Below are 25,149 nucleotides of genomic sequence, written 5' to 3' on the forward strand. Positions count from 1 at the left end.
CCTCAGTTAATCGTCTAACTTTTAGGCTAGATTGTGAGCGATGGGGAGGTAGGGTCTGTTGCTGTCTTTCTCTCCCCAAAAGAGGTGCTTAGAAATACATGATGAAAGCATGAAGGGATGGCTTCTGTCACAGGCTCCTAGGAGATAATGAACACCTGTCAATCTTCGAGGGCCCTGGGTCAACTCCCTGTGGAGCTGGGGCCGAGGCTGGGTGCTGGGGAAGGAGCACACAGTTCCTCCTGCAGAACCTCGGCCGCCGCTGTAGGCCAGAGCCCGGGCACCTGGACCCTTATCCCGGAGCATCCTCGGCCCATCCGCAGCCAGCACAGGAGGTGAGGGGCCCGCTGTCCTCCTCCTTTATTTAATGGTCTTGGACCAAGGGTTCCACCATCAATCTCAACATGTGGCCATAAAACAAATGGTTCTGGGGTACGATGGCTGAGGTTGAAGACCAGCTCCTTCATTCCACATGTCCGTGGGCCCATCGCTTCTCAGCTTCCCCCCCCGCATGGTGGCTGGAAGGGTGAAAGGAGGGAAACTGGCGCCTCCTGTGCTCCTTGAAGGAAGTGTGTTCTGATGGGCTTGTCTTCTCTGCACTGAGCCTTGGGGTACACCTCGGCCAGACCCCCGACAGCCTTCACGGTTGGCACACATAGGCACGCCTGCACACACACACAGACACTGGTGGATGTAATCAAACAAGAAGCTAGATGCTCATTCTGGGAAATGGATTAGTTGAATTAACAAAAGCAAAGGCATGCCTGTGTTGTGAGTCCATGATCTAACCAAAAATAAAGCAGAAACAGTCATCTATTCCAAGAGAAAACAATCTCCCTGGCTGCTGGCCCGGTGAACTGCAGCAACCTCTGCCCCCGCCACCGCGGGCAGTGCTCTCTGCCCCGAGTTCCTTCTCAGCGGCTGTGGGACTCCGGGCACAGTTCAGTACATTTTGAACTGAATGAAAAACACATCAGGGTCCCCACCGGTGAAAACTCAGCGGCTTCCAGGGGGCATGGCCTTCCGGAACTCCATCTCTGGAGGCCCAAACCCCAGACACCTAAGGATGAAAGGTCTGCTCATCTGGAAGGGAAGCTAAGGAACTTCTCGGGAGGCATTCTGGGCTGCTCTCAGGGGGCCAGCAGGGCCCGGCCAATGCCACAGGGTGTCCGAGGAAAGGGCCCCTTGCCACCACCCAGCCTCCTGGTGTACGGAATCTCCTTTGCAAGCCCATGATTGTCAGTGAGCCCAAGCCACAGCGAGAGAGCCGGGACATGCAGCAATAGGCAAATTGCAAGTTGGCTCCTGAAGTTTGACCAAAGGAGCATATAATTTGAGCACTGGAGATGGCGCTTGCACCGTGCCTGAGCTGAAAGGGGGGACGGGAGAAAACTTGGCATGGGGAGAGAAGAAGGGAGCAGGAGACGGAGCTTTCTTTTCCTTCCTTGGAAATTCTGCCGCGGGCTTCCAGTCACAATGAAGGGTGGCCATGAAAACTGAGAGCCCAAGCAAGGAACCCAACACCCAAGAATGTATAAGCTGGTTTGGCAAAAAGGAGAACTTCATAAACATTGAAAGGCAATAAAAGCCATTCAACAAATAGTTACTGGGTTCCCACACCACGCTGGGCTCCATTCGAGGCACAGGGGAGAAGGTGGAAAAGAGGAGACTGTTCCTCACCCCAAGGAGGTCTTGGTAGGTGGAGAGGGTGGGCAAGAGGGTCGGAGGACAAGAAGGAGCAAAACACGGTTCCAGAGCAGTGCATTGTTGTGGGTGTCTGCAGTTTGTTGCCTTATATTGTCAGGTAGCATACCACAATTAGTTATTCCATTCTCCTGCCGATGGACGTTGGGTTTGTTTGCAGTTTTGAACTATTATGAAAAAAAGCTCCTATGGAAAGTCGTGTCTTCCAGGGGAAATGCATTTTTATCTCTCTTGGGTTCATATCTAGAAGTAGAATTGCTGGGTCATGAGGTAAGAATGTATATAACTTTGTAAGAAACTGACAAACTGTTTTCCAAAGTGCCTTCCTACCAGCAACGCAGGGGAGTTCCAGCTACTTCCTTTGTAGAGAGTGGGTAGTGGTAACCACTGTGGCTTTATTTGCATTTCCCTAATGATTAATGAGCATTTTTTTTTCATGTGCTCATTTGCCATTGGTATATCCTCTTTTGTGAAATGTTTGAATCTTCTACCCATTTAAATATTCAGGTTTTTGTCCTATTATTAGGCTTTGAGGATTCTGTACAAATTCTACGTGTAAGTCCTTTATCAGATATATGTTTGCAAATCTTTTTTTTCCAATCTGTGGTTTGCCTTTTTATTTTTTAGCAGTGTATTTTGAGAAGCAAAAGTTTTAAATTCTGACAAATGTCTCCAAATTATTAACTTTTTATTCATGGTTTGTGCACTTTATGTCCTATCGATGAAATCTTTGCCTAGACCAAAATCACAAAGATTTTTCTCCTCTTTTATTCTAGAAGTTTTATAGTTTTAGATTTCCCATTTAGGTGAAGGAAACCTTTGGAGATTATGTGGTATGACATAAAGGACGAGGCTCTTTTTTTTTGCATATGAAAATTCAATTGTTCCAGACAATTAGAAACAGAGTCTATCTTTTCTGAATTGATTTCAACCATTTGTTAAAAAGACCATTTTTCCCCATTGATTTCTTGGCATCTTTGTCAAAAACCAATTTTCTATTTACGTGTAGGGCTATTTTGGGATCTCAATTCAGTTTCATGGATCTGTATGTTTCTGCCTTATGCTAAAACTACACCGCTGGTTATTTTAGCTTTATATTAAGTCTTGAAATCAATAGTAATTGTTCTTCTTTTCCAATTTTTTTTTTGCTTCTAGGTTCCTTGCATTTCTATGTAAATTTATACCAAAAAATCCTGCCGGAGTTTTAATTGCATTTGCATTAAATCTCCAGATCAAGCTGAGAGAATTGACATCTTAACACTATTGAGCTAACGCAACTATGAACATGGTATGCCTCTCTGTCTCAGTTTACTTCACCAGGACAAATACACACTGGCTTGGCTTAAACAACAGGAATTTTTGACTTACAGTTTTGACGCTCAGAAAAGTCCAATACTGGGGCATCAGCAGAGCTGTGCTTTCTCCCCAAAGTCTACAATATTCTGGTGCTGACTGCCAGTAGTTTTTGGAGTTCCTTGGCTTGTTTTCCTGCCTCACATCACATGGTGATGTCCTCTCCTTTCTCCTCCGGGTTCTATTGACCTCCAGCTTCCAGCTCCTGTCTGTGGCCTTTTCTGACTATGTCTGAAATTCTTCTGCTTATAAAGGATTCCAGTAACTGGATTAAGGTCCATCTTCATTCATTTGGGCTGCACCTTAACTGAAATAACATCTTCAAGAGATTCCAACTACAATGGTATCACATCTACAGGAGTACAGATCAAGATTAAGAGCACATATAAAATGGGGTAGATAGCTCAATCCACCAGGCTCACTGTTTACTTAGGTTTTCTTTAATTTATTGCAGCAAAGTCTTGGCATGTTCAATGTACATACTCTTCATATTTTGCTAAGTTTGTCCTAAAATAATTCATGTTTTCTGATGCCATTGCAAAAAAAATGATATATTTAAAGGTTTTTCAATTTCCAATTGTTTGTTGCTAGTCTATAGACATATAATTGATCTTTGTATGTTGATCTTATATCCTGTGACCTTGTTGAATTTGCTTCTTAGTTGTAGTTTCTTTCCGATAGGTTACTTAGGATTTTTTTACATACACAACCACATTACTAATAAATAATGACTGTTTCAGTTCTTTCTTTCCAAACTACATAACTTTAATTTTTTCTTACCTTATGTCAACGGCCAGCAACTCCCAATGACTAGAAGCTGAGTCAGTCCTTGCTTTCTTCCCAGTCTTAGAGAGAAAACATTCAGTTTTATATTGTTAAGTTTGATGTTAGCTAATAGTTTTTGGTGTATTTCCTTTATTAGATGGAGAAAGTTTCCTTCTAGTTCTAGTTTGTTGAGAATTAAAAAAAAATTCTGAATGGGTGTTGAAATTTGTCAAATGTTTTTTCTTTTCCTATTGAGATAAACATGTTTTTTGTTTTCCTTTTTAGTCTGTTTCCTTTTAGTTGGTTAATTATGAATTACATTTATTGATTTTTGGATGTTGAACCTATCTTTCATTCCTTGGATAAATCCCATTTTGTCAGAATGTATTCTCTTTTTTAACATGTATCTGGATTTGATTTATCAAAATTTTGTTAAGGACTTTTGTATTTGTTCATAAGGGATATTTGTCTGTAGCTTTCCATTTTTTAAATTTCTTTTTCTAGAGTTGGTATCAGGGTACTACTAGCTTCATGAAATAAACTGGAAGGTCTCTCTTTTCTTTTGTGTAGGATTGCTTTTAGTCCTTCCTTAAATATTTGATGGAGTTCACCTGTAAAGCCATCTATACCTGAGGGTTTCCTTTGTGGGAAGGTTTATAACTACAAATTAAATTTCTTTAATATAACTGGGGTATTCTGATTATATATTTCTTCTTGAGTGTTCTGATAGTTCAAGAAAAATTTTCATTTGATCTAATTTGGTGAATATATTAGCCTAAAATTTTTCACGTTATCCTTTAGTGTCCTTTTAGTGTATATAGGATTGTCTATTACTGACATTGGGTAGGTGTGTCTTCTATTTTTCTTGTTCAGTCTAGAGATTTATCAATTGTCTTGAGTTTTTTTAGAGAGCCAACTTTTGGTTTCATTGATTTTTCTCTAATAATTTTCATTTAGTATTATAATATTGATTTCTGGTTATTTCCTTCCTACCACTTACTTTGGGTTATGCTGCTCTTCTTTTTCTAGTTTCTTAATGTTATTGCATAGGTATTTTATTTTAAAGTTTTCTTCTTTCCAACATAAGCATGTGAAGCTATAAATTTCTCTTTAAGCATTGTTTTAGACGCATCCCTGGTCTTATTTTCATTCAGTTAAAAACATTTTCTAATTTCGCTTGTGATTTCTTCATTGACCAGTGTGTTTTTTAGAAGTATGTTGTTTAATTTCCAAATATTCAAGTGCTTCCAGATATCTTTCTATAACTGGTTTCTAGTAAATTCCATTGTGGACAAGGAATATATTATGAATGATTTCAGTCATTTAAAATTTATTGAGACTTATTTAATGACCCAAGATAGGGTCTATCTTGATAAATGTTCCATGTACACTTAAAAATAATGTGTATTCTGCTGTTGTTAGATGGAATGTTTTATAAATGTCAATTAATTTGTTGGTTGATAATGTTCAAATTTTTTGTGTTCTTACTGATTATCTGTCTACATGTTCTAACAATTATTGAAAGAAGAGTATTGAAGTCTATACCTATTATTTTGGTTTGCTCTATTTCTTCTATTTCTATCAGTTTTCACTTTGTGTATTTTGAAACTCTGTTTGCTTTGCTATGTCTTTGTGATGAATTGATCCTTTTATTATTATAATCCCTTATTCCGAAATCTACTTCATCTAACATTGTTACAGCCGCTTCCCTTTCTTTTGCTTAGTGCTTCCAGGGGATCTCTTTTCTATCCTTTACTATTTTTTTTTTCAATTTTAAAAATTATCCTTTTATTTTAATCTGTTCATATCTTTACATTTAAGTTTGTTTCTTATAGATAGCATATAGGTGGGTCTTGCTTTTTTTTTTTAATCTAATCTGACAATCTCTTTTAATTAAGTGTTTAGATGATTTACATTGTGTAATTAGCAATATGGGTTGGATTAAAATTTACCATTTTATTTGTTCTACAATAATTGCATGTTCTTCTCTTTTTTTAACTCTTCTGTATCAATTGAATATTTTTTATGATTTCATATTATCTCCATTATTTGCTTACTAGCTATACCCTTTTATTTTTTATTTTTTTAGAGGTTGCTCTAGAGTTTACAATATTTAACTAACCACAATATTATGATATAATATTATATCATTGCCTACATCATGTAAGATCCTTAAAATGGTCCATTTCCTCTCTTGTCCTTTGTGCAATTGTAGTCATTCATTTTACTTCTACATATATTATAAACCCCACACACTGCATTGCTTGCTTTAAATAGCCAAATATTTTTTAAAGAGATTAAGTAGGAGAAAAAACATCTTTTATATTTGCCCACATGTTTACCTATTCTGGCCTTCTCCATTCCTCTGGGTGGATTAAAATTTCTATCTGCCATCATTTTCCTTTTGCCTGAAGAGCTTGCTTCAACATTTCTGCAGTTCTGCTGGTGATGAATTTTCTGTTTTTTTTTCTAGAAAAGTCTTTATTGAACCTTTATTTCTTTTTCTTCTTTCATGCAGCATGAACACATTCATAATGTTGGAACATGTACATTTTAAAATGTATGGAAATAGGTCTGGAAATACATATACAAAATTGTTAACATTGTTTTACTCCTGGGAAGAGGAGCTGGGGGTGAAGGGTGGCATTCAGAATTATTTTTTCAATTTTTAAACGTTTTATTTGGAAATTATTTCAAATGAGCAAAGAAGTTGCAAGAGTAGGAGTATAATCAAGATTACCTCCATGATTTTTCTCAGATTCATCTACTGCAAACATTTTACCACATTTGCTTTGTCATCCTCACTCTCTCGTGCTCTCATAAATGTGTGTGTGTGTGTGTGTGTGTTTTCTGAACCATTTGAGGGCAAAATACTTGTGTGTATTTCCTGAAAATAGAGGTATTCTCTTTTATAACACAGTACAGTTAACAAACACAGTACAACTCATCTTGGCACAAGGCTGACATCTAACCCACCATTTGTTTTCCGATTCTCTTGATGGACCGAGGCTGTCCTTCAGCGTTCTCCTCTCTCCGGGGCAGGACCCAAACTTGGGTCAGGTACTGCATTTAATTGTTAGGTCTCCTGAGCCTCCTTTAATCTGGAACTTTTTCTTTCTTTGTCTTTTAAAAATGACATTAACATTCTTGAAGAATACAGCTCACACCATTTTTAAATAGGGCACCCCTAATTCTGTACCACCATTTTGTTTCTTCATTCACTAGCAGATGGACTTTTGTGTTGTTTCCGGATTTTGGGCTGTCATGAACAATGCCGCTAGGAACGCTGGGTGCATGCCTTTGGATACACATAGGTTTTCATTTATTTTGGGTAGATATCTAGGAGTGAAATTGCTGGGTCATATGGTTACTTCATGTTTAACCTTTTAAGAAATTGCCACCCTGTTTTTCAAAGTGGCTGTGTCATTTTACATTCAAATGCATTACAATGTATTTCTATTTCATATTAATTGTAAGCAACTACATTCTCACAGAGTGGGTGCAAATGCTTATCTTAGGTAGACCAGATGTTGTCCCTGTAATCTTGCTCACTTTTTACTTAAGCAGCCTTTTTCTTAATAGATAGTTCAAAAGCAAATCAGATTATTCACTATTGAATTATAATGAATTCAGAATGAAGGTGATTTAAAAAAAAAAAACAACAGAAAATTGTTTCCTCTCCCTTAATAGGAAATGGAATGATAATACAGAGGACATTATTAAGGGAAGAACTTTTTAACCCCGGGCTTTAAAAATAAAGGTCAATTGCATCAGAAATCTGAGTTTTCCTTCTCTCTGATGTAGGGTAGGAAGTGAGATTTGTTTATGGGAAAAAGTACCTCTTTTAAATGCTAGTCACTTGGGAAATGGACCAAAATTAAGAATTAAGGGAATTAGCTTCAAATTGTGAGAAATTAAGAGAATTCAAGAATCCGAAGATTTTAAAAAGGAGAAAACCTAATACAGCTCCTGTGTCATTTTTGTTCCGAAAGGGCTGCTGCAGTGGTTGGAGGGGTGACCCGGGAAACGAGAGCCACAGCTGCTTGATTGAGCTCTGCCGCCGAGAGAGGGGTCGTCGCTCCGTCTCACAACTCCCCAAACCGCAAGTGGGCAAACCCGCAGCCTCTTGCAAGCCAGGGCCAGCTGCGTGGTTGCCCCCATTGGAAAGCACCCCGTTGTCTCTGGGGTCCCCTGGGCTTGAAGGCACACCCCAGGGAAACCTGCATCAATGAACAGACCAGTCAGATAATTTAAAAACTCATTTCAGTTGAGTTTTAAAATAATCAAAGGTGGCCTTAAAAGAAACTCCTCACTTCCCTTTTCAGTATTTCTCTCTCTGCTTCTGACACTACTCACTTTTTTTTTTTTTTTTTTTTTGTGCTCCATTGCAAGTGTTGAGCTCATGTATCCATTTGTTGGGCCTGAATTCAGCCAAGATATATTTTAATCAATAAAGCTGTCACTAATAAAAGGTTCTCTTAAAATTATTAAACATGAACCCTGTGCTTCAGGAAAGCAAGGGAGGATTTAGCAGTAAAGGGTTTTCCTGGTACCCCACAAAATATGTCATATAGGCAGGTAGTTGCCTTCTCATCGGCCCAACCCTCGGAAGGTACATATGTGGGTGATTTACTAGGCTCAGGGCCCTGGACAAGGTCTGTTGGGAATTTTCAAGGTAGAGGAAAACACCCTCTGAGAGCTTAGAGTCTATTGGAATAAACTGGATTAAATATATTTTATGTGCCTGGAGAACATTTATCTATCAACCATCTATCCATCTATCTGTATCATGTCTCTCTCTCTCTCACTCTCACTCTCTATGTATCTATCCACCTATCATCTACCTTTCTACCTACACAGCCAACTGTAGCTTCACAGAGATATACCCTGTGCCGAGTAATTAAGAAAGGAGAAAAATTGAAGGATAAGATGCCATGTACCTCATTATCCTGCAGTGCCCATTTTTAATCAGCATTCTACACAGATTTCTTTTATTCAGAAATCGTCTCCCTAGAATGCACACACGTGAACACACACCCACACGCACACCACATTGACTTCTCTCCTCACACTGCTTTTTTTTGGCTTCCTTTTTAGAGTTCACAGCTGTGACCCTGCGGACGGGAGCCTACTGGAGAAAGGCTGTCGAGGGAGCATTGAGACGTCTGTGCTTCGGGTTTGGTTGGCAGCAGGTGGATTCTGGTGACGGCCCCAAGCTGTTGGCAACACCCTGTGTCTACTCTGGGTGTGGCCGTGTTAGACCAAAGGGACAAGAAGCAAGCGCCAAGCAGCAGACCACTGGAAAACCGTCGATTTACGCCCAGGCATTGGCTGCTCCAATGTTCCCCTTTGTGTTCCTCATTCTCTAACTTCAACGGAATCACAACTTGTGCATTTGTAGCAGAACTAATCAGACTGATTGGTGTTCCCAATGTAATCATTGTTTTAATATACTTTCAACCATCCCCTCACATTCAGGAGTTATAAAATTTATTTTTCTCTGGGAAACCTGGCATTGGCCTTGGTCTCTCCCTCACATCCGGGGTGAGCTGGTAAATGCCTAACAACTAGCTCCCCGAAAAATAAAGCACCTGACTTGGAGCATTTGCTGGTTTCTGGGGCGTAAATCCTCTGACCATGGCCGATTGCTGGCTCTCAAGGTGACACCCCTGGATGTGAGGCTGGGGCGTGACGCGGCCTCCGTCGTGTGGAGCTCCCGCCACGCAGACACGAGCCACGTCCACCCCAGGAGGACAGGCCACGGGGAGAGGCAGGAAACAACTAGCAGGCAATGAGTTTTCAGTGTCTTTTTTTTACTTTTTTAAAACATAATTTGTTCGATCATACATTTGTATAGTTTAATTTTTAATAATGGCTGTGTTTTAAAACCAGCTCGTAAGAGTCCTGAAAAATTCATTAATTGGATCTCACAAGGCAGCACGGATGGTGCAGGCTCTTCCCGGCGCAGCTGCTCGTGTGTGGAGTCCTGGAGGGTCCCCCGTTGGGGACCAGGGTTGAGGGGACAGCGGGGGGCTCTGGCTCAGCCGGAATCATGGTTTTGTTTCCACTGGGGGCTTTCCCACCGTTTTGAGACGGTCTCTCCTCAAAGTGATGGGAAAAGCCGGCAGTGCGGTGGCGGAAAGCATCTGGAAGCAGCTTCTGGAGCCTTCTAAACCCTCCCCGATACCCTTGTCTAAACAGAGCCCCATTTTGAAATGTTTTCTGCTCAGCTGTTCTATTTCTGTTTCTCCTTTAAAGCAGGGTGGGAGAGCACTGGCCCTCGATTTCTACCTCAAGTATCTACTCTGAAAGTCCTTGAGATAATTTAGATAATTTCTTTTGTGAAAATCTTACCTTGATGGAGGTGTTTAGCGGCAACATATTACAAAGCCATAGTTTGCAGCTGTTATTCTTTACATTTTATGCTCTCCGTTTTTCTGCGCTTCTCTCTCTCTCTGTTTCTCTTTCTCTCCCACCGTCCCTCCCTCCTTCTCTCTCTCCCCTGTGTTTGTGTGGGTTTCTCTGTTTCTCTGTCTCCAGCTTGTCTTCCCTCTTTATGTTTTCTTCCTTATCTTCCATGCCCGCAGGGTCTTTTAATCTGTCTATACTACACAGCCGGTGTCTATATTTTTTCACTTGTTTTTAATGAACAGAATTTTATGTTCTCTCTTCTTAATTAAGTGCACCAAATTTATATTTACATTTTATACAAATGGAATAATACTATATGTAGTACTTTGTGTCTGGTTTCTTTCACTTACTGTAATGGCCTTTACAAATTATTGTTATTTTTCTTAATTAGAGAAGTTGTAGATTTATACAAAAGTCATGTGAAAAATACAATGTTCCCATATAACCCCCAATTGTTGACACTTTGCAATGGTGAGAGACCTTCGTTGCAATTGATGAAAGTATATTAAAATATTACCATTAACTATAGTCCATATTTTTCATTAGGTGAATTTTTTCCATAGACCACCCTATTATTAACACCTTGTAACAGTGACATACATTTGCTATAATTAATGAAAAAACATTCTTAAATTTGTACAATTAACCCCAGTTCATTGTCCACAACAGGGTTCACTGATATACAGTCCCATGTTTTGTCTTCTAACTTTCCATTTAGTAACCCACAGGACCCAAAGCTTCCCTTTTCAATCAGATTCACACACATAATTCAGCGCCATTAATTATACTCACAGTAATGTGCTACCATCACCGCTATCCATTTCCAAACATTTATATTCACCCTAATTAGAAATTTTGCACAAATCAAGCATTGGCTCCCCATTTTCTACCCCCATTCTATCTCCTAGAAACCTATATCCTAGTTTCTAACTCAATGAGTTTGCATAATAATATACTTAGGTCATACTAGTGACATCATACAATATTTATCCTTTTGTGTCTGGCTTATTTCACTCAAAATAATGTCCTCAAGGTCCATCCACGTTGTTTCATACATCAGGACTTCATTCCTTTTCACAGCTGAATAGTCTTCCATCATATTATATGGCACATTTTTTTTTATCCATTTATCGGTTGATGGGCACTTGGGTTGTTTCCATCTTTTGGCATTTGTGAATGATGTTGCTATGAACATTGGTGTGCAAATGTCTGTTCTCATCCCTGCTTTCAGTTCTTCTGCATGTATCCCTAGTAGCAGGATTACCGGGGTTGTAAGGCAATTCTATACTTAGCTTCCTGAGGAACCACCAACCAGTCTTCTACAGCGGCTGCACCATTCTACATTCCCACCGGCAGTGAATGAGTGTTCCTACTTCCCCATATCCTCTCCCACACTTGTAGTTTTCTGTTTTTTTAATAGTGGCCATTCTAGTAAATGGGAAATAATATCTTATTGTGGGTTCGAGCTTTTCTTTGTTGGGAGGTTTTTGGTGAATGCTTAAATCTCTTTCCTTGTAATTGGTCTGTTGAGGTCTTCTGTTTCTTCTAGAGCCAGTTGTAGGCTGTTTGTATGTTTCTAGGAATTTGTTCTTTTCATCCAGGTTGTCTAATTTGTTGGCATACGGTTGTTCATAGTATCCTCCTATGATCAATTTTCTTTCTGTGGGGTCAATAGTAATGCCCGCTCTATTTCTGATTTTATTTGCATAATCTCTCTCTTTTTTTTAGTTTGTCAGCCTAGCTAAGGGTTTTTCAGTTTATTCAATTTATTGACATTTTCAAAGAACCAACTTTTGGTTTTGTTATTGCTCTCTATTGTTTTCTCTAATTCTCTTTCATTTATTAATGCTCTAATCTTTGTTATTTATTTTGTCCTGCTTGCTCTGGGTTTAGTTTCTCTTTCAGCTGACGTTTTTCTATTCTTTTCTCTATCTGTTCTCCTGTCTGTAAGATTTTGATTGTCCTGTCTTCTAGTTCACTGATTCTTTCTTCTACCTGTTCAAATCTGCTGTTGTGTGCCTCTAGTGTATTTTTAATCTAATCTATTGTGCCTTTCATTCCCATGAGTTCTGTTACTTTCTTTTCACACTTTCAATCTTCTTTATGCTCACCCAGAGTCTTCTTAATATCCTTTTTCTCTGTAGACTCAAATTCTGGATCTCCCCTGAAGTTTTAATTTGTTCCTTTGACTGGGCTGTATCTTATTGTTTCTTAGTACAGCTTGTAATTTTTGCTAATGTCTAGGTATCTGATTATCTTGATGATTTTACTCTGAAGTCAATTTCTCTCTTACCTAAGGTTTTATTATTGATTGGCTTCATGTTAAGCTCTTCTTTGGCACTTGGTTCAACTTATTCTATACCTTTTAGAATTTCCCATGTTTAACTAATCAGATTTTTTTCAGCTCTTCTTCATCTGATTCCTGCCCTGGGTATGTGGTACAATTTTTAAGATTGCACTATTTATGCAACTTTTTCACCCCCAGGAGAAAATTTCCTTTCCTCTGCTCCTTCTCTTGGAATCTTGATCCATTCTATTAGTTTTTGTTTTGCCTCTATAATTTTTTTTTTTTTTTTACACTCCTTTAATTGCCTCTAGCTGCTTTTGCCTAAAGGGCAAATTCTGGTAGGAGGGTCACCCTGGAGAGGACTTTTCCAAGACGGTATTTCCCAGCCAAAGCAGGACTAAGGACCCACAAAGGGGGTACAGACCAGTTCCAAAGATCCAAAAAGTAAAGGGTCAGAAAAGAGGCCAAAATGTCTGTTTTTTGATGGTTCCCCAAAGTTGCGCTCTCCTGGCCTGCCCAGCAGATGGCACCCGTCAGCAAACTGCTCCCTGCAGCCCTAAGCAGCCTCTGTGTCTTTAAACCTCCAGCACCTCCGCCCCTGTTGGGGGCAGGGCTGAAACACTGGCTCTGGCGGTCCCTGTCTGGGGTGGGCTAAAACAGTATTTCAGAGCCAGGTCCCAACAATCTAAATTTGCCATTCAAAAGCCATAGAAAGTACTCAGCTTGCCCACCCTCCCATCCTTGGGAAGAGGCCTTCCACATCCCAGTCCATGTGCAGCAGCCAGCAAGGAACCAACCCGAGGCGGCTCACCTGGAGAGTGGGGGTGGGAGCCACAGCTGCTGCAGAGCAGCTTACAGCTCTTTACTGCAGTTTCTCAGCCTCTCCCTCCGGCTCTTTCCTGGAAGCTGTGCAGTGCTCTCTGGCCTCCAGGGCCCTGGGACAGTTATTTCAGACAGTTTCTGCCTGTCCATGAGCTGTTTTTGTAGGAAGAGTGAATCCTGCAGCTCCCTACTCTGCCATCTTCCCAGGAAGTTCTCTGTCCAAAGACATTGTATTTAAAGTTTAATGCAAATGGAAAACTCTGTGCAAGAATGGGAAGTTTTGTTTCATTTTGATGAGCTCTTGGAGTACTGTGTGCACTCTTACAATCACATTTTAGAAAATGGAAATCTGCAGAAGCAATCTATAAAATTATTAATGTCTTAAAAAATAAGGTCTAAGGGAAATAGTAAGGTCCTGGAAGCATGTAAACCAACAGAGATTGGACTGAAAATCTTTTGAGGATAGAGAGCCAGACTTGTTCTCTTTTGGTCCCTCCAAGCGCCTGGTGCACAGTCAAGATTTCACTGAGGGACAACACAATTCTACGGACATGGGCCTCTCCAGGGAACATGTAAGTATTAGGGCCTGGGGCCCAAGATCTGTATCTCCTCCAGGCTGTGGCAGAGGCACTCAAGTGCGACCATCTCATGGGGAGCAAGAGGCACACTTTTTAAATGGCCAGGTCAGTGGTCCTCTAGCCCCATCCCGATGCAGGAAAGCCGTGTTAGAGAATGTGGTCCTGACCTGGGTCTAAAGCAGGGCTCCTGGCTCCTTTCTCTGAAGAGTCCCAGGCCCTTGAAGAGTAGCCTGAGCAAATCAGAGAGGAGGAATGGCAGAGCCCCCACCCCGTACCCCCAAGTGGGCTATACTGCAGGTTGGGGCACTTGGGGACAGACAATAGAGGAGAGTGCTGGCCCTTCACATCTGTCCAGGAACGGGGGATTTTGGCATACAGAAAAAGTGACCCATCCTATAGGTACACTAATGAATATCACACTTTGATGCTTCCCCTCACAGCCCCTATAAAATATAATAAAACAGGCAGCTAATCGAGTGAGCTGGAAACACAATAAAACAGGCTTCTCCTAAAGCAAGACTCAGAAAATTATTAATTGTATTATCTACTTGCTAGATCTGAGAACGGCTCTTTAATAAGAAAGGTTCAGAATGCAAACGGTCCCCACTCAGATGCTGAAGCTGTTCCGAGAACACGGCTCTGCCTGGTGAAAGCCAGGGTCCCACACTGCTCGCACAAGTACTACAAGGAACTCCAGGGGAGGGGAGACAATAGAAAAGCACGTGACTCCAGGCACGGACAACATGGAAAAGTGCAGCGCAGCCATCCAACCAGATTAGCACCAAATATTCCGTAACCGATCAAAAATGAGGCATTGAGTCAAAATATTCGTTTACCAAACAGCCCTGAAACGTGTGGGAAGATTAAACTTCCGTCCGCCTTGCTGGAGGAGTGTCCTCCGTGGCTGTGGGGCTTTTCTGGGGAAGGATGAGGTTCCGCTGTCCTTTGTGAGGCACCCAGGTGTGGAGCTGGCATCTTCCCCAGAGCCCTGCTAATCCTCTCCGCATCTCCCAGCTCGCCGGATGGCCCCGTTCTTGAACTATCCATTTCTCCTTCTCCGATGAAAACTTTTTCAAAGCTCACTATTAGAGGAAGTGGCTTTTCCTTCTGTCAGATGATCCAAATAATTTGTGGTTCAAGGTGATTGTTCATCCGATCCCCCCGGTGTCTAACCTTGTAGGGCACAGAACCTTATTCCCCGGGGCTTTTCTCTAAGGAAGATTCTTTTGTGGATTATGATACAGCTGGTATCACTTCAGAAGGTGGGAGGCAACTAATTGGGTGAGCTGGAAACCAATTACTTTTGAGTGAAGGGGGAAAGAAGACCTGAAGAGAGAACAAGGTGAGCTCAAAGGGGTACAGCTGCGGCCCCGCTTCACCTGTGACCCAGGATTGCCACCCGACTGCAGCTCCGAAGACATCACAGAAAATACAAAGACCTTGATAAGGTACTCAGTGTCGGCTTTCTAGCTTCCAAATAATCCAAAAAAGACGGTCGTGCAGTGAGAGTGTCGACAAAATTTTAGAAAATGTTTAATTCATGACACAGTGCCAGAAAAATATCAACCTCACAGGCCCCTGGGTAAATAATGAAATTGTTCCACCGCATTTAGCTCCCTATCGATTTGGAAGGTGGAATGTTTTTCAGGGGAAGTTTATAAATGAAGGCAGGTCTCGATTTGGGTTTTCAGTACGGGCAGTTGCTCGCAGCCTTCATCACTTAGCATCCCATGGACTTGTGAACAAGAGGCAATAGTGGAGCTGGAGAATTGTGCTTCCTTGAAAAACATTTACAATAGTGGGAGAGCCACATTTTGCGATATCGTCTGCTAACGTGCATTTGTTGGCTTTCTTTCCCCTCCGGGATTTGCTCCCCATCTTCCTTTGTGAAGTCGTAGCACTCGGGCACAGGCAGAGCTCTGGCCTCAGCCTCGGTATTCCATTAGCATTAACTGTAACCAGTTGGGAAACACAAACGACTAAAGCCATTGCTTTTAAAGCCCTTTCACAATTGAATTTCCTGTGGAGAAGCAATTTCCCAGGAGCATAATAGATCCCCCCCCCATTCCATTTACACAGGCGCTTTCGCAGCTAACTAATCAGTTGCAGTTCTAATCTATATTTCTGATTTGTTTACATGCACCACACAGGCTGGCAGTCTTTTGAATTTAAATGTGACTTAAAGTAAAAGAAAATAAACCACAAGTAAATTACACAGAATTGCCTAGCCGTAGGAATCTTGTTTACATTCCACATTCGGAAAATATTTTGCTCAGCCTGCTGGTGAAACCTCCTAGCTGAGACGGGCTGGGTGATGAGTTGGTTTCTTTCCCGGCTGGAACCGGGATGGAGAGTGTGGGGTGGCTGTCTGTCACCTTGAGGCCACAGGAAGGACACATTTTCAGCATGTGGGTGACCTGGGTGATCACAGAGGCTCCCAGATTTCCCCAGCCGGATTGTCCCCTGCACTTGGCACCGGGCCAGGATGCTCTGCCCAGCCTCCTGGGTCACCGTCAGCAGAGGCTGCTTCTTTCCTAAGACCCTCCTGGAGCCCCTCTCTTCCTCAAGCCCGTTGTTGCCTCCTTTCGGAATTGCCCCCTGGCAGATTCGCCCTTCTCCCTGCCCACCTGCATCTGAGGCTCTCTTGACAGGCTTCTGCCTTCAGGGCTCATCCCATGTTCCACTTTGCTAATGCTGCCATTTGCAAAACACCAGAAATGGGTCGGCTTTTATAAAGCGGGTTTATTTGGTTACAGAGTTACAGTCTTAAGGCCATAAAGTGTCCAAGGTAAGGCATCAACAACAGGGTGCCTTCACTGGAGAAAGGCCATTGGCATCTGGAAAACCTCTGTTAGCTGGTAAGGCACGTGGCTGGCATCTGCTTGCTCCAGGGTTGCATTTCAAAATGACTTTTCCAAAATGTCAGCGTCAGCTTTCAACGACTGTCTTCAAAATGTGTCTCTCAGCCGCAGCTAGCAGTGAGCTCCTTCTGTCTGAGCTTTTATAGGGCTCCGGGGAACTAACTAATCAGGACCCAGGCTGAATGGGCGGGGCCACACCTCCATGGAAATCATCTAATCAAAGGTATTACCCACAGTTGGGTGGGTCACATCTCCATGGAAACAACCTAATCCAAAGGTTCCAACCCAACAACACTAATACGTCTGCCCCCACAAGATTGCATTAAAGAACATGGCATTTTGGGGGACATAATACATCCAAACCTGCACACCCCACCTCCCTGCAGTGGCTGCTCTTGCTCAGTTAATGTAACTCCATGACGCTCGTGAACAGTTGCCAAAGAGCAAGGCACGCTGGGGCTGGGGAGCACAAGGAGACTCTCAAGCAAGATCTCGGAACATCTTAAGGGACAAACCCATTGCAGGCACAACACACAGTTGCTTGTGTGAGGAGGGAGGCAGGAGGCAGGGTGAGGATGGAATTCAGAAGGGAAGAACAGACTGATTTAAGGCTTTTCCGAACGGGGCTCCTCCCGCAGTGCAGCGTGGACACTTCTTCACTGTATCATCCCTTTGTTAGGAATGGATAGCCCCCCAAAGAGAACTGAAGGGAAGTCTTCTTTAGAGACCTAAGGAAGCTTGCACATTTTTTCCCTTTGGAAAACAAATTCCTGTAAACACATGTTGATCTTGAGTCCTCCCTGAGGTGTGATTTCCTGGGGTGCTCGGGGGAGGGTGGGGAGGGAATGCCAGCACCCAGCGTCTCCTCTGCCAGCCTCAGAGCTGCCTGTCAGAAGGCAGAGCTCTCCAGCAGCCACGGCACGAATCCTGAGGACTGAAACAGATCCACAGGTGACAGGCACTTCTCCAATTCCCTGCCCTTCCGGAAGATGAGCGCAGCCCTGGGGAGCTGCCCACTTCCTGGACCAGGCCTGGCCTGAGCTCTCCGGCCGCTTCTGATTCCTGCTCTCTGTGCCTGGTGAGAGCCCGTCCTGGGCCAGCTCGGGGCCCGGCGCCCACCTCCAGGTGAGGGGCGTGGGGGCACGGCCTGCTCCTGCCCTCTGAGCTGTGCTCTCGGATCCGGAGCCTCCCTCTGCCAGAGCCTTCCCTTCAGGCCTCGCAGCCCAGGCCTGGAGAAAGGGAGAGACCCCGAAACTGTGGACAAGCAGCCCTTCAGGTCCGCATCTTGGTGGGACACACAGTGTAAACCAAGCCCCCAGTATAAGCTGTGAAACAGCCTCTCAGATGTCACTGAAAAGCAACAAATCAAACTCCAGAATAAGAAAAAGGAAAACAAGTGGAACTCGGGAAAAGTTCACCAGCACATTTAACAAGACTTAGAGAAAACTCTTTGCCCCTGAAATGAAACAAAAGGAAAATGAAGCCCATACTTCCTTCGTTCGCAATAAAAGAGGGTATTTGGAATAAATGCACACACAAAAGAAATGCAATAAAACTTTAAAGTAATGAAAAGCAGAGCTAACATTAGCAAAGTGAATCAGCAGTGGAGATACATAGCTTAAGGAAGTGACTTAGAATAAAAGATTTCTGCGTTATGGCTTCATTTGTAATAACACTGTCCACTTTAGGAGTGTGGATTTATGAGTTTTGGTGAATGAACACTGTAGTGCAGCCACAACCACTGTACACTTTAGAACGTGCATCATCCTGACCCTCACTTGTCATCAATCCTTGGCCCCACCTCAACCTTGAGCCCCCAAAAAACCACTGACCTGCGAGTTGCTTATCTGCAGTTTTGGGGCTCCCTTCTGCCCTCCTGGTTCCTGTCTTTCTGACACAGGCCCAGACATTAAACCAGGGCAGGAAGGCTGGAAAGGAGGCTCGGGGTGCACAGCGAAGGGGCTCTGTGGGCTTGGGACCGGATCCAAGAGCACAAAGCAGACAGCAGGAGCAGGCCGTGGCTTTCACACCCTCACCTGAAAGTGGACAGAAGGACTCTGAGCTGGCTTGGAGATAGCGTCCTGTGTTTTCTTCTGAAGCAAACATTTCAAATAAAGAGGCAAATATGGAAAACAGATTATGGAGTGCTGCCAACCAGTAAACCGTATGTTTGAAAAAAGGAAGTAGAACAAACACATCAGAAAAAATAAAAAAATGGATAGAGAAGAAAGTTTAAGAATCTATTGCCTAACACTAGGTCCTGAAGATATTTGCCTATGTTTTCTTCTGAATTTTATAGTTTTAGCTCTTATATTTAGGTTTTTGATCCCTTTTGAGTTAATTTTTGTATATGGTGTGAGGTGGGGTCCACTTTCATTCTCTTGCATACGGAGATCCAGTTTTCCTGGCACCATTTGTTGAAGGGACTATTTGTTCCCAATTGAGCAAACTTGGCACCCTTGTCAAAAATCAATCAGCCATAGATGTGAGGGTTTATTTTTGAACTTTAAATTCGATTCCATTGGTCTATATGTCTGTCCTTGTGTCAGTACCACACTGTTCTGACTACTGTTGCTTTGTAACAAATTTTGAAATTAGGAAATGTGACTCTTCCAACTTCTTTTTCAAGATGACTATGGCTTTTCCGGGCCCCTTACCATTCCACATAAGTTTAAGGATTGGCTTTTCCATTTGTGCAAAGACTGTTGGAGTTTCGATGGAAATTGTGTTGAATCTGTAAATCACTGTGGATAGTATTGACATCTTAATGATATTAAGATTTCCAATCCACAAGCAAGGAGTATCTTTCCATTTATTTAGGTCTCCGTGCTCATCTTAAGCGAGAACATGATATTGCAGACTTGCGTTTCAGAGAGATCACGCTGGTGGAGAAGACAGCCTGACAGGGGATTGGCTAGAATGCAATTGCTTTACTCCCAGTGAGAGATAATAAGGGTTGGGTCTAGGTCAGTGGTAGAAGCAACAGTTTGGAAAAGAGCTTAGAACAGATCTATGGTGGCCAAGGGAAAGCACAATGCACAGCCTTTCTCCTGGGTCTCGAACTCGGGATCCTCCATGGAGCGCAGTACGATCGACATGGGATATGGGAGAGTGGGCACACAGGAGGTAGGGATAGAGGACTTGCAAACGCAGGGAGCCTGCTTTCTATTAAAATATAACCTTTCACCTTTACAAAAGCAGTATATGCCCATTGTATAAAATTAGAAAATACAGAGAAGTAAAAAGTATGATAATAAAAAGATCATATACTATTGCCCATCCAATGTCACTGTTAAATTCTGTATAGCCTTCCAGAACTTCTTTCAAGGAGATCCCACCATCCATGGTGGCTTATGAGTTGCGTTTTGCAGCTAACAATCTCCAGCTTTTCAAATCAGTAAGTTTTCTTCTCATCTAACATCCTGCCTGTATTATAATTTCCTCAATGTCCTCAAAAAGTTCTTTATATCTAGCTTGTCCAAACCAGTTCTAACCCAGGACCAGGAAATGCTTCTGATAGTTATATATCGCAGACGTTATTTTGCATAGCACAGTCTCTTCTGTCATGATGCTACCTTGTTGGAGACAAGGCTACCTGAACTGAGGAATATCCCACCTTCTGGAACTTGCTAGCACTTCCTATAGAAGGTTTGACTTAGCTTGAGCCTCCATCCTGCTGGCAAGAAAACAAGTACTAAGCATAGAAAAGAACAAGACTAAAGGAGGAGTAAAGACAGGCAGTGCAATTGGATTCCAGAAAAGACAAATGATATTTGAGCAGATCCTTGAGAAGGGGTAGAATGAGGATAGTTAACCAGAGAGAGAATTCCAGGGAAATGACACAGTAAATAAAAGCACAGATAAGGTGATGTGTAAGACTTAGGTCTAGTAACTTACGTTAACTCTTTTTAATTGGAGAACATTGGTACTATTTACCAAAATTACCTAATGATAGAAGGAGTTGCTATTCATGATTGCTGCAATATGTAATTGGAAACATTATTGCTAGAAGTGTTTTATTAGGCTATCTTCTTTCAGATTGCACCACCAAAGAATACTGATGTTTCTATCCATTTTTACTCTCTGGAAGAAAGAAACAATTGAAATTTATTCAGAATGTGCATTTGATATACATTCTTATTCTTTCACCTTCTGATTGCATTCTATTTGGCTCATTTAAAAAGCAATCTGAACTGTAATTTCAAGGATGGTATAAATAGTCAGACATGTCAGCTATGTGACTGTGCTACTGAAAATCTTTTTCTCTGATAAAACCAGAAAGCTTGCGAGACATTGAAATAGGTATTTTCAGTGAGAAGGTAACTACATTAGAAATTATATAGATATGCTACCAGAAATAAACTGTATCAAATATCTGTTCAAATTTACTTTAGTAATTGATATACTCTCTTAAGATTTGGTCATTGACATGAACAGAACTTTCCTATTGTTAGTTTGTTAACTCAGGATTGTCATCACAATCCTAACAAGATGATGTCTCAGGAAGTTAGAAGACCTGTGTTTTCTCTCAGTTCCCTCAGCTATCCCCACCAAAAAACTTCTGATCCAGCTTGGCTTCTGTTTTGCCGCCCCTTTAACATGCCCCGTTTTCACCCCAACTCCAACCCTCTGCTCCCATCATTTTCCTGCTTGAAGGCTCTTCCTTCTCTGACCATTTCTAAATTCTGCCTGTGTTTAAAGGCTCATCTCAAGTCCATGGAACTTTTCTCAATAGCTTTAAGATGCAATAATCTCCATCTCCCTTGAAATTGTTATTTAATTTATGGACACCACTAATTTTGACTTTTTTAAATTTTTGGACTTTTGCTGTTACATAACTATTTTTAATGTCTGTCTCTTCATAATTCACTTCCATTGAGAACTCCTGGAAGACAGGTAGCATGTTCTCCATGGGACCCCAGGGATTGAGGAAATTATCCCAGGTTATCTCCCTTCCCACTGATGCACTCCCTGCCCCCATCCTTTTGAGTGTGGTGGGGCATGACAGATGCTCTGGCCATCTCCAGCTTTTTGAGTTCCTGGAGAAGCTAGGGCACCCAAAAGTCCTTGGTGCTGCCCCCTAAGAATTCCCCTTCTCCGCTGGATACATGGTGAGTTTGCATTTTACTGCCAGCTTTGAAGTTTGGTGTTGGGGATTGAATCACATCTCCCACAAAAGGCAGGTTCAGGTTCCAGCCCCAGATCCTGAAGATCTGAACCCACCTGTCAATAGGACCTTTGAAGGTTATTAGTTAAGGTGCCCAAGCTGAATGAGGGTGGACCTTAATCCAAGAGGGTGACATCATTTTAAGCAAAGGAAATTGGACGCAGAGAGAAGCCACAGGAGCAGCCAGAAGCTGGAAGTCCATGGAGGAAGAAGAGGAAGATGAGGAAGAGGTTGGAAAAGGAAGAAGACGTCACCACAGGAATTGCCAAGTGGCAGAAAAGCCAAGGCAGCCAGTCCCAGAAGGCTGTTCTTCTGGGAGAAAGCATCATCTTGATGATGCTCCAATTATGCACATCTCCTAGCCTCAAAAGCTGTGAGCTAAAAAATTCCCATTGTTTAAGCTAAACCAGTGTTTGGTATTTGTCTTAGCAGCTAGGAAACTAATGCCATTTTGGGTACCAAAAAGTGGGGTGCTGCTATGACAAATACCTAAAAGTGTGGAAATGTGGCTTTGGAACTGGGTAACAGGTAGAGACTGGAAGAATTGTGAGGCAAAGCTAGAAAAAGCCTGGATTGCATTGAAAGTTTTTCAGATGCGGCTTCGGAAAGAAATGAAGAATGTGTTGTTGAAAATTGGAAGAAAGGCGATCCTTGTCATAAAGTGGCAGAGAACTTGGCAAAACTCTATTCTAATGTTGGATTGAAAGTGAAATTTGTAAGTGATGAATTTGGATATGTAGCTGTGGAGATTTCCAAGCTAAGTGTGAAAGGTGCAGTTTGGCTTCTCCTTGCAGCTTATGGTAAAATGTGAGAGGAAAGGGAGAAATTGAGAATTAGACTCTGAAGGGCAAAAGAACCAGAAATTGTTGATGTGGAAAATGTGTAGCTTATCCAGGTAGTGTCCTCTGAGATCAGGGTCAGAGCCATCAGGGACTTCCCTGGGCTTCTGGGAAGTGAGTCTGCAGGGGATAGAGCTCCACCTCAGGGTTAACTGAACAACCCTTTGCTAAAGAAGGTGTGGCTGAACGTGGATCCCGTTAGCCATTTCTGTGGAAGTCGGGGTTGGAGGCGCAGTTATCCAGGAAGGATCTATGGAAATTTCTTCTCTCCACATGCAAAGCCAACAAGGTTTTGGCAAAATTTGTATGAAAAGAAGCACCACCCTCTTGGACTGAAAGGGACAAAGAAAGGATCAATTAAAGAAAGAATGGCTTCAAAGCAGAACCGTGGAAATCACAGTATGGACTGAAGACATCTCCTTGGGTCAAAAGAGTGGGCCCACTATGTGTACGGGAATGGAGAGTACATTCTTGCACGTGGAGGGGTCAGGCCATCTGGATACTTGGATCGGGGGGTGGTGTGCCCTATTATTCAGGGAGAGTGATGCCACCCACAAGCTCAGAGATGGTGGGGTCTTGCCCCAACACTCATGGAGAGCCTGGCCACCATCGCAATGCTAGGACAGGGCGAGGCCTACACCCTAGTGTTTGTGGGGAGCCTGGCCACTGCACTAGAACTTGGAAGGGGTGGGGCCTGGAGGAAGAGAAAGGAGAAGATGCTGCCATGTGCATTGCCATGTGGCAGAGAAGCCAAGGACCAAGGGTTGCTGGCAGCCAGCCCCAGGGGAGAAGCATTGCTTTGTTGTTGCCTTGATTTCAGACTTTTCATAGCCTCACAATCATGAGCCAATAAATTCCCATTGTTTATGCCAACCCATTAAGTTGTCTTACCCTTTTTCCTTCTTTTACCATCATGGAGACACATGTTGAGATGGAGCTTTGTTGCCTGGGAGCTAGATGACTTCTACAGGCAGAGACCCACTATGTTAAGCAGGCAGCATGGGCAATGTTTTAGTTTTCCAGGCTGATCAAGAAAATACCATGAAATGGGTTGAGTTAAAGGATGGGAATTTATTCAATCACAGTCTGAGGCAGGGAGAAAGTCCAAATCAAGGTGTCATCAAGGTGAAGCTTTCTCCCCAAAGGCTGAGACATTCTGGGGCTCGCTGCTGGCGATTCTTGGTCCTTACCTTGTCACATGACAAGGCATGTGGTGGTGTCTCTTGCTTTCTCTGTTCTCTTCCAGGTTCTGTTGATTTCAGTTTCTGGCTGCTCCCTCTGTGGCTTTCTCTCTGTCTCCACAGTGTGCAGTTGTTCACAGCATCATCATACAGTTGTGCATTTATCACACAGTCGGCACTTGAAGCTCCACTTGGATTTTTAACAAGCATCTCAAACTTAACATGTCTAAAACAACTCCTGAGGTTTCCCAAATGAGCTTCACCCGGTCTTCCCCAGCTCAGTAAACCGCACTGTACTTCCATTGCTGTCTCAAACCTCTGAGACATGCTTGACTTCCCTCTTCCCTCAGGCCCCACTTCAAATCCCATCAGCTCTATGAGCCCTTTTCACCACTTCCATTCAGCCCACCCTTGTCCGGGCCACGGTCACCTCTTAGAGCTCAAGTCGCATCCTTTTGGTGGGTCTGAAAGGCCTGCACGACCGGACCCCCACCTCGCTGAACTCACCTAGCTGACCTCCGCTCACCTCCACCTCCCGACGTCTCCCAACATGCCAGGTGCGCTCCTATCCCAGCACCTCACGCTCACCTTGACCTGCAAAGTTCTTCCCACGAGGTTGGCAGTTTGCCTTCTCTCCTTCTCCAGGTCTTTGCTGCTCACGTCGGCCTCTCAGACAGGCCTTCCTTGGCTGCCCTGTTTTCTCCATCCTTTCCTCCCCCATTTCCTTCTTTAGTTTTTCCCCAGAGTACCTGTCACCATCTGACACACAACATTTTCTATTTATCTTGTTGTCGTCTGTCTCCCCCAAAAGAATGTAAGCTCTGTGAAGACAGGGATTTGTTTTCTCTTTTGTTCTCTTGTCAATCTGCACTCTGTTTCTCCAAACTCCTTCTTCTGCTTCCTAATAAGTCAGAATTAGATCTTGGAGCACTTTGAGTTGGTCTGGATAATTCTGGACTTGTCTGGCGTTGATGGACAGGGCTGAGGCCTATTGTGGTGCAGCAGCAGCTCCTAGACTGGAGGCTGGAAAGCTCCTCAAGCCATGTCAGAGCTTGGGTGTGCGAGAAAGGCTGCAGTGAGGTAATTCTCATTTGGGCTAAACCCGCATCAGTTGCACAGGTAATGCAAGGCAGGCGGTGTGCACCAGCTTGGGACTTATTTCTGAGCCTCAAAAGCTCCTGCTT

General features: G+C 42.8%; 1 long non-coding RNA gene across 2 annotated transcripts; it reads left to right on the forward strand.

Annotated features, from left to right (window-relative positions):
- Positions 1-908: 908 nt before the first annotated feature.
- On the forward strand, positions 909-10,593 carry LOC119535528. Of its 2 annotated transcripts, none has more exons than XR_005217192.1 (3): positions 909-1,692; positions 2,857-2,989; positions 7,812-10,593. It is a non-coding gene; the product is annotated as an uncharacterized LOC119535528 (long non-coding RNA). The 2 variants fall into 2 exon arrangements; XR_005217193.1 differs by having other exon boundaries at positions 910-1,070.
- The last annotated feature ends 14,556 nt before the right edge of the window (positions 10,594-25,149 follow it).

This window comes from Choloepus didactylus, chromosome 5 (assembly GCF_015220235.1).
Source record: "Choloepus didactylus isolate mChoDid1 chromosome 5, mChoDid1.pri, whole genome shotgun sequence".
Lineage (NCBI taxonomy): Eukaryota > Metazoa > Chordata > Mammalia > Pilosa > Megalonychidae > Choloepus > Choloepus didactylus.